This window comes from Antechinus flavipes, chromosome 6 (assembly GCF_016432865.1).
Source record: "Antechinus flavipes isolate AdamAnt ecotype Samford, QLD, Australia chromosome 6, AdamAnt_v2, whole genome shotgun sequence".
Taxonomy (NCBI): domain Eukaryota; kingdom Metazoa; phylum Chordata; class Mammalia; order Dasyuromorphia; family Dasyuridae; genus Antechinus; species Antechinus flavipes.
Window position 1 is genome coordinate 252,637,353 of NC_067403.1, and position 9,374 is coordinate 252,646,726.

Below are 9,374 nucleotides of genomic sequence, written 5' to 3' on the forward strand. Positions count from 1 at the left end.
TAAATATTTATATTTATAATAATTTAGCAAAAAAAAATTAAAGAAAGGTAAACTCTCCAGTAATGTCTTCCCTGTGGATCTCAGAAGCACTTTTAAAATTCCATATTTACCACCAATGTGTCTGTCCATATTTCCCTTCATTATCCATCTGGGGACCCTCTGGGAATACAAACTAAATTAATTTGATGAAGGAGGCCTGCTCCTTAAAAAAAAAATAGACTCCCAAATCCAACACAGATGGATCAAGCTTTAATCAAGCTAGCCCAGTTTCTACAGCTCCTAATTAGCCAGCCAGTTATCAGTTTTGAAAGGTCATTGTTCACATGCTCCACAGCTGAAGAAAAAATAACCTTCACAATATGCTCAATAAGTGGGCATCCCATTGTGCTTATGGGAAATCCACAGCCAGTCAAAGCAGCCCACTGTGCTAGTCAAGGCGACATCAAGCTCACAACTTCTATCCTAGTTGCCTTCACTAAGACCAAACAGAGCAAGACTCATCCTTCCTTGGGATGAGTGGGACCAGTGGTGATTTGAAGTCAAAGAACATTAAACCTCATCTTGCTTTTTACTCTTTGTTTGGCCCGGGGCAAGTGCCAAGGCAAGGACCTCAATTTCCCCTTCTGTTAAATGAGTAGTTTTGATTCAATATCTGACTGACCCACTTGGGGTTTTCTTGGTAATGTTACTCAAGTATTCACCATTTCCTTCTCCAGTTTATTTTACAAATGAGGAAACTTGGGCAAACAGGTGAAGTGACTTGCCCAGGATCATACAACTAAGTGTCTGAGGCCAGATTTGAACTCAGGAAGAGGAGTTCTCCTGATTCTAAGCCCAGAACTCTTAACTAATGAGTCACCTAGCTTCCTTCCCAGTAAATGCTTAAAAAATAGTTTGACTCATATTCCTGAGCTCAGGTCTTCCTGACTCTACTCTAGCCACTGAGCTACCTAGCTGCCCTCTGATATCCATTCCACCTATAAATCTACAATTCTAAGAAAGGCTTGAAAACAATGATCATGTCACTTCTGGTGCTGTTTTTTCATCAATGCTCACATAACATGATCACTATCATGACTGCCTTCTTTAGACCCTCAGCCCTCTAGAACTAATCGTGATGTGCTAGAAGTGGTCTGACCAGGCAGAAGATTAGAACAGAGACTACCAGCGCTTCAAGGGGGTTTAGGAAGTAGAATGGCAGAGCTGAATGGGTGCTTACAACATAAAACTGCATATTAGAGATGAGAAGGAGCTTAGAACAGGGAACTCAATGTAGAGGCTAAAAAGGATCTTAGAATACCCAACAGAATGCAATCCCTCATCTGCCTGGTTTGGGGGATGAGCACCCCTTTACCAAAGCACTTACTCCCAATCTCCTAAAGCACATGCCTTTTTACTTATTCATTCATTCCTATTTTAGTGATATCTTTGTTTCTCTTTGTGCAGTTAAAAAATTAAAACTATCGGTTTTAATTTATTTAAATTCATTCATTGATTTGAATTAATTCTAAAAAATTAAATTATTTCTTAGCCACAACCCATCACACGTTCCATTCTTCAGAACAAGGTCTAGCGTACAAATCAAGGCTCTTCTGTCATGCATTAGAAAACCCAAATGTCAACAGTCTTTTGAATTGTCCAAGTTTGGGGTTATCTGAATCACTGCCCTCCTTTTAGTGAATAACCACAAGTCACCAAAATAACATTCGCTGGTATTTATACGACACTTTACGAATACAAAGCAATTTCGTGTGAAAGATAGAATTTTTTTTAAATGTAGATTTGGAAAAAAGAAGTGGGCATTTCTGGGGCTTTCAAATATTCCATGGGTACCATCATAATGGGCGCTGGGCTGCTTTTTCGTTACTTGACTAGCCCACCTCCTTTTCAAATAATAGAAAAGCCACCCATGAGACCATTACGATGGTACCCAGGGAACATTTGAAAGACCCAGAAAAAGACCTCCAGTGGGTGATGGAGGTTACCCCAGAGGTCTGACAGGAGGTAACGGTCAAGAGGCGCTCAGAATAAAGACATATATGAGATCAGAGATCTAGGAAAGTGCTGATGTGTGTCTTATTTGATCCTCACAAGGAATAGTCTTCAATTTCAAGATGGGGAAAGTGAGACCCTGAGATATATGGCCTGCCAAAGATCACGGAGAATTGCATAGTCCGAGAAAGGCAGAGTTGGAAAGGGCTTCAAAAGGCCAGCACGCTCCCCCAAAGGATTCTCAGCACAACATACTTAATGAGTGGTCATCCAATCTCTCACTGAGGATGTCGAGTGAGGGGGAATCGCCCTCCCTCTTGAGGCAGACTCTTCCACTCGTGGATCCCTCTGCTCGTTGGGAAGGTTTGGGGTGATGTGACCCTAACTCTGTCTCTTTGGGAGTTTCCTCTCTTGTTCCTAGTTCCAAACCTGGGGCCAGGCAGAACAAATCTAAATTCTCTTCCATGAGGTAGATAAACCTTTTTAAATATTTGCAACTCCCATAGCCCCTCAGTTTGCTCTTCTCCAGAGTCTACATCTCTAGACCCCACAGCCAAGTCCTCCCTTATTGATGCCCTTCCTAAAGTTTGGTCCCTAGAGCTGACCACAATTCTCCAGATGTGTCTGAGCAGGGCATTGAACACCAAGAAAGTTTCCTCCTTCTTCCTTCTTCCTGGAAGTCATGTCATTTGGGCACTGAAGTGTCCAAGGTTCCCTTAGCTTTCTTGGCCATTATGGACTTGCTGAGCTTTCGGTCCATTGAGAATCACAGTTGGCGAGAGCTGGGACTAAGATCTAGGATCTGGGGATAGTGATCCAGATCTTTGTCGATTCTCAAGATGCCCTCTCTGTTCTAGGACAAGAAAATCTTAGAACTTTGGGATTGCTAGGATGAGCCATGGAGCATGTCACTGAACCGTACCTCCCCTCTCCCCCAGCTTTGGTTCTAGGTGCCATCTAGGTGAGTCATCCTCAAGACTAAAGCTAAAGAAGTGGGCCTCAAACTCACACTCACAAAGTTAGCTAGCCAAGCTCACTGGAACAGTGAGAGATGGAATCAGAGAACCAAGAACAATGAAGCAAAAAGAGGCGCTCTACCCCGGAGAGACGCCAAGCAAATGGAAGCAGAGAATCAGGACTGGATCACGGGAGAGCCAAAAGAAAGCTTAGGATAGAGACTGACAGAGCTCCCAGGGGGCTTAGGAAGCAAAATGGCAGAACTGAATGGGAACTTGGAATATAGAACTGCATGGTAGACATGAGAGGGAGCTTAGAATAGAGAATTCAACATTAATGCTAAGGGGATCTTAGAATATAAAACAAAACACAAGCGCTTAGAACATAGAACAGAATGTTGAGGGAACTTAGAACAGAACAACATGTAAGGGCTAGGTGGAAGCTTAGAACACAGAACTCATTTGCTCATTCTAAGAAGGAGCTTAGAACATAGAACAGACTGTCAAGAGCTAAGTGGGAGCTTCGGATATAAAACTGAATGGCAGGGTTGAGAGGAAGCCCAGAACATAGAACAGAATGCCAGAGCAAAGAAGGGACTCAGAATATACAACACACTGTTGGAATAGAGAAGAACTTTCAAGGTTAGAACAATAGAACAAGTGGGGATAGGAGATGTTAGAACTCAGAATCCTATAGCCCAAATCATCCTTTTAGAAGTGAGAAAACAGACCCAGAAATGGCATAAGACCAGCTTCAGTGATCCCAGTGAATTGGCAGCAGAGCTGAAAGGGTATTTTAAGTCCCCTAGTATCTGGGAAGCACCCTCAGTGTTTTGTCTGTTTATATTAGCCACACACCTTCCTCTAACTTTAAAAATAAACCTGAACTCACAGCGTAATTAGAGCCAGAAGAAGAAACTGAGGCTCATAGAAGAGTTTAGTGACTAATTTCTCAACAAACGCATACTTCCAAAATCAGTAATCCCATGCTTTTTGCACCAAGCTAGGCCTGTCACTGGGCAACGGCCCCAAACATACACACACACACATACTCTTACTCTCTCTCTCTCTCTCTCTCTCTCTCTTTCTCTCTCTCTCTCTCTCTTTCTCTCTCTCTCTCTCTCTGTGTGTGTATGTGTGTGTTTCTCTCTGTCTCTCTGTCTGTCTCTGTTTGTCTCTGTCTCTGTGTCTCTGTCTCTGTTTCTCTCTGTCTCTGTCTCTCTCTGTCTCTCTCTGTCTCTCTCTCTCTCTCTCTCTGTTTCTCTCTGTCTCTCTGTCTGTCTCTGTTTGTCTCTGTCTCTCTCTCTATCTCTGTGTCTCTGTCTCTCTCTCTCTGTTTCTCTCTGTCTCTCTGTCTCTGTTTGTTTGTCTCTGTCTCTGTCTCTCTCTCTCTGTCTCTCTCTCTCTCCCCCCCCCCTTTCCACCAGGGCACAGTTCTGGCCTTTGGACAACACGGTCTCCCCTCACCCAGGACAGAGACTTCCTACACACTGCAAGTGAAAGATCAAAGACTCAATTCTGGAAAAGAGAAACACCCCTACTTCGAACGCCAGAACAGGGAAGAAAAGTTATTTTCTCCATCTTGCCACTCCCTTCCTCTGCCCCCTCCCATCTACCCCTTGGTCTCCATCAGCTCCCAGAAACACTTCTTACTTTTCCAATAGCTACTGAAAAGTAGCCTGAGTCTCAGTTTCTCTAAATGTAAAAGGAAAGGATCACACTAGAAAGGGTCTTTGAGAAGGTCTGGGAGGGAGATACTAGTTTAATTAAACTATACACCCAGCCTCCAAGTTCCCTCTTAGCTCTGATATGATGACATCCCTTAATCTCCCATCTGCCCCGATCGATCTCTATACCAATCTCTGGGCTCATTTTAATTCCATCTATGAAGTGGTTTTGAAGGGACCCCTTGGCCCAGTGGGATAACCAGGCCCAGATGAGGCTCCTCAGACCTCCAGACCCTTGCAAGGCTTTGAGCAGTTGGCTTGCTGAGAGGCAGTGGGATGTCGTGGGATTTATCTGGAGCAAGTGCTACTTAATAGTCGCATGTCCTTGCACTCCCTGGGCCTCGTTTCCTGCCTTTACGAGGAAGGCATCTTTAATTCGAGAGAGAGTGCCAGAGGACTGCACGTCCCCACCACCACCACCCCCCGCTTCCTTCTCACTCACTTTTACCCCACTCCAAGCCCTCAAAGGGCAAGTGCCGACAGGGCACAGAGTCACAGCTCGGGCACCCCCACCCTGCTGCTCCGGGGGCCATTCTTCTCTCCTCCCTTTTGATTCAACTGCTCCTCCCCCAAACTCAGGTCTTCCCGCCCTCATCCCTCCAGCCACCCCCCCACATCCAAAGGCCACACACTCATCCAAATGGAGTACGTACATCCCAATGGCTTCTCCCCCCCCCCCAAAAAAAAAAAAAGAAATGTAAGAGGTGCTGATTACCTGGGGCAGGACAGCAGCCACCATCAGTGGGACCAAAGGGAGACTCAGCACCTCTCCAGAAGCAGCGAGGTGATCACTCACAGGCGAACCCCCTGAGCTCCTCACCCCACCCCGAGAGCCTCCACCCCAGGGCTAAGGAGGTTTGAGGCTCTACTGGTCATGGAAAATCCATCTGACTTCCTCTTGTGTCATGGAAAATCTCAGAGACCGGAGGGCAGGAAATGCCCAGGAGGGACATGGGGTCTGATGAGGCCCCGTTGCCGATCTGGGGAGGGAGTAGAGAGCCAGGCCCTTAGTGACAGAGAGGAAGGGAGGATGGGCTGTGGAAAGCTTGCTGGTGGGGAGACGTCTGCCAGCCCCCCTTTCCACTCTTCTCTCTACTGCTAACTAACTGTCTAGCTTGGGACAGTGCAAGTCTCTTCCTTTCCCTGGGCCTCAGTTTCCTGCTCTGTAAAATGAGATGTTATCCTAGATGCCTCCGAATTCCCCATCTCAGGCTAAACCCTATGTCCTTGATCCTGTGAAGTGGAGGGAAAAGGAGAGTACAGAAAGAAAGGACGGGAGGAAAGAGAAGGATGGAAGGTGAAGGTGGAGGTGGAGATGCTAGAAAAGCTGAAGAAAGGAGAAGATGTGGGGGTGGGGGGTGATGAGGTACAGCAGCTCTGGGTTGTTTGGGGCAAGTACTTCCCCCTTTCTGGCCTCTGTACAGCACTAGACTGTAATCTTTTCAATTATAGTATAAACCATTTCCATGGCAAAGTAAATAAATAAGCAGAGATAGATAGATAGATAATTAGATGGACAGATAGCTAGATACATAGATACATAGATGGATGGATAGATGGAGGATGATGGATAGATAGGTAGATAGATTAAATGGATGGATAGATAGATAGATAGATAGATAGATGAATGGATGGATGGATAGATAGATGGATGGATGGATGAATGATGGATGGATGGATGGATGGATAGATAGATAGATGATGGATGGATAGATAAATAGATGGATAGATAGCTAGATGGATGATGGATGGATGGATGGACAGGTTGGGTAGGTAGGTAGGTAAATAGATTCCCCTACCACCTTAGTCTCTTTCCCTTCTTGTTATGGATTGGGAAAGGAGACAGATTGGGGGACTAGATGAGGAGAGTTGAGTATGGAGAGAGGAATTTCCTGGATTATTTCTGCCCTTTAGAAGCCTGTGGGGGACCATGTTCCCTGCCGTCCTCTCCAGCCTCTCCTGAAGGAGCCCTCTTGGACTTTATTAGAGTCACTCTGAACAGGGGATATCGAAAGGACCTAGAACCTAGAATGTTGTGACCCAAGTAAGTTCCTATTAAAAGGTTCTGGAGGAGAGGTACTGTGTCATTTTTAATTCTGTGTTATCTTTATATTGGCAAAGTGGTTGGTAGATAGTGAGGTAATAATGGTATTGATGATAATGGTGATGTGGTAATGATGATGATGTTGAGGGTGATGATGATGATAGGAGGTGATGATGATCATAGCCAGTATTTACATAACACTTCAAAGTTTGTGAAGCACTTCATATATTTTGATGCATTTGTTCACTGACGCCAAGGAGATTAAAAATCCATTTTCCAGGTGAGTAAAAAGAGACTCGGAGAAGGAAAATTACACTACCAAAATCACACTGCTAATAAATTCCATTGCCAAAAGTGGAACCCGGGCTCCAGACTCCACAGTGCCATGAAACCAGCTCTGAAAGAAAGGAAGAACTGAGTCATGTAGGCTCTAAGGTTGCTTCTGGTTCTGATGGTCTATGTTCTAAGGACATCTTCAGCTTTAACATTCTATGTTCTTTTTCATCATCATCATCATCATCATTATTATTAAAGCTTTTTATTTACAAGATATGTGCATGGGTGATTTTTCAGCATCGACAATTGCAAGACCTTTTGTTCCAACTTTTCCCCTCCTTCCCCCCACCCCCTCCCCCAGATGGCAGGTTGACCAATACATGTTAAATATGTTAAAGTATAAGTTAAATACAATATAAGGATACATGTCCATACAGTTATTTTGCTGTACAAAAAGAAGCAGACTTTGAAATGGTGTACAATTAGTCTGTGAAGGAAATCAAAAATGCAGGCAGGCAACCCTCCATGTTCTACGTTCTGACAACCTTTCTAGCTCTGATATCCTGTGTTCTATGGTCTAGAGGCTCTTCCAGCTCTGCCATCCAACCAACCACCCAAGCAATCAATCAACGATATTGTTTAAGGTGATGAGGGGGGCACTGGATATACAGACCAGGGGAAGCAGAAGTTTAATCTCCAGAGAGCTATTGAGAGTAAATCCCTTAGAGAGCTAGAGTACTTAGAGTGAATCCATTTCCAGCAAATAAACACCTTCCCTCTTCCATCCTGCAGCTACATCCCCAAGCTCCGGGCTGTGCCTGAGTCTTCTCAACAAGAGCCTGTCGGGGGTCAGGGCAGGACTTGGGTCTCTAACGGATTTTGGGCCAGTGGAGTTTCCCAGGAGCCTCTGCTGCTAACCCAGAGTCCTCTTTAGGTCTGGCCTCCCCTACCTCCCATTTACGGTTAAGCTACCCTGGCCCCGTGTAGACCCCTCCCCTTCTGCTCCACCACTACCCCCCAGGACCATTGGGTTCTTCCCCCGGCTATCAGGTGGTGGGCCCCGGACTCACATTCTAGTTTTGCTGCTTTGTAGCCTCCCATCACCCCCTTACTCTCCCTGGATCTCAGTTTCTTCCTTTTTTAAAAAGGAAGAGAGTCAAGTAGTTGAGCTCCAAGGTTCCTCCTGGTCCTAAATCTATGATTCTTTGATCCCAAGATCTGAATCTGCATTGGATGCAATTCTGAGCAGGTCACTCACCTGCTCCTTAACCATACTCGGCTTTCTATTTCCCCGCAGGATCGAGTACAACAAAATTCTCTCTTTGGCACTTAAAGCCGTTCACCTCCCGGCCCCTGGCCACCCTTTCAACACTGAAGCCCTTCTAGGTCATGCCTTTTACCTTAGGTCCTCTCTGGTTCAGCCACACCAGCTTTCCTGCTGTGGCTCACACGCACACTTTGGGTCTTCTGACCACTATCTCCCGAGTCTGCAATGCTCTCCCTATTCACTTCTGCCTCAGGTTCCCTCGTTCCCGGAGACAGCTCATATTCCTGCTTCTGCCAGAGACTTTCCTGCTCCCCCTCCCCCCACTTCCCACCCCCAGTGACTTCCCCCAGACTGCCTTCCATTGTTCTATATTACATATCGTATGTATGTAATCTTGACATGTCTCCCTTAATAGAATGTAAACTCCCTTTGGGCAGGTCCCTTTTTTTTTTTTTTTTAATTTTTTCTTTGTGCTTTGCCCAGAGTCTGACCTATTACTACTTATAAATGCTTGTTTCTGACGGACATCCATCTCATTTTACAGAGAAGGAAACTGAGGCTCAGAAAAGTTACAAGTCTTTTTGTCCAGCGGCCCACATTTGAACTCAGCTCCTGGGGTTCTAGGTGGTTCTCTTTCCCCTCGATGCCTCTGGGGGAGCCCCACCCCCTTCCCAGGCACCCCAGCCCTCCAGAAGCCCGAGACCCGAGACCCCGCCAATTCTGCGCGAAGAACAAGGGGATTGTTTCCTGTTTGCCCCGAAAGGCACAAAGCCTCAAACCCAGCCACATGGGGGAGATAGGAAGTAAATACAGCCAGACAAAGCCTGTGTGAACGCGCAGCAGGCACCCAGTGGCAAACAATCGTGTCACGTTACCCACGCCGATGGAAACAATACAAACGCGGGCTCTTTACAGGCACCCCAAATCCTGGCTAGTGCTCTGTGGCCCACCCACAGGGAGCGGGACTAGCTGACTCCCCCCACCCCAGAAAGTCACCCCAACATGGAGATGAAGCCGCCTCCCCAGAGTAGTGAAAACAGCCCCCAACATGGCCCTGGGGGACCCCAAGATCTCAGCTAGAAAGCCCCAAGTCCCCGGTCCCCCAATACACA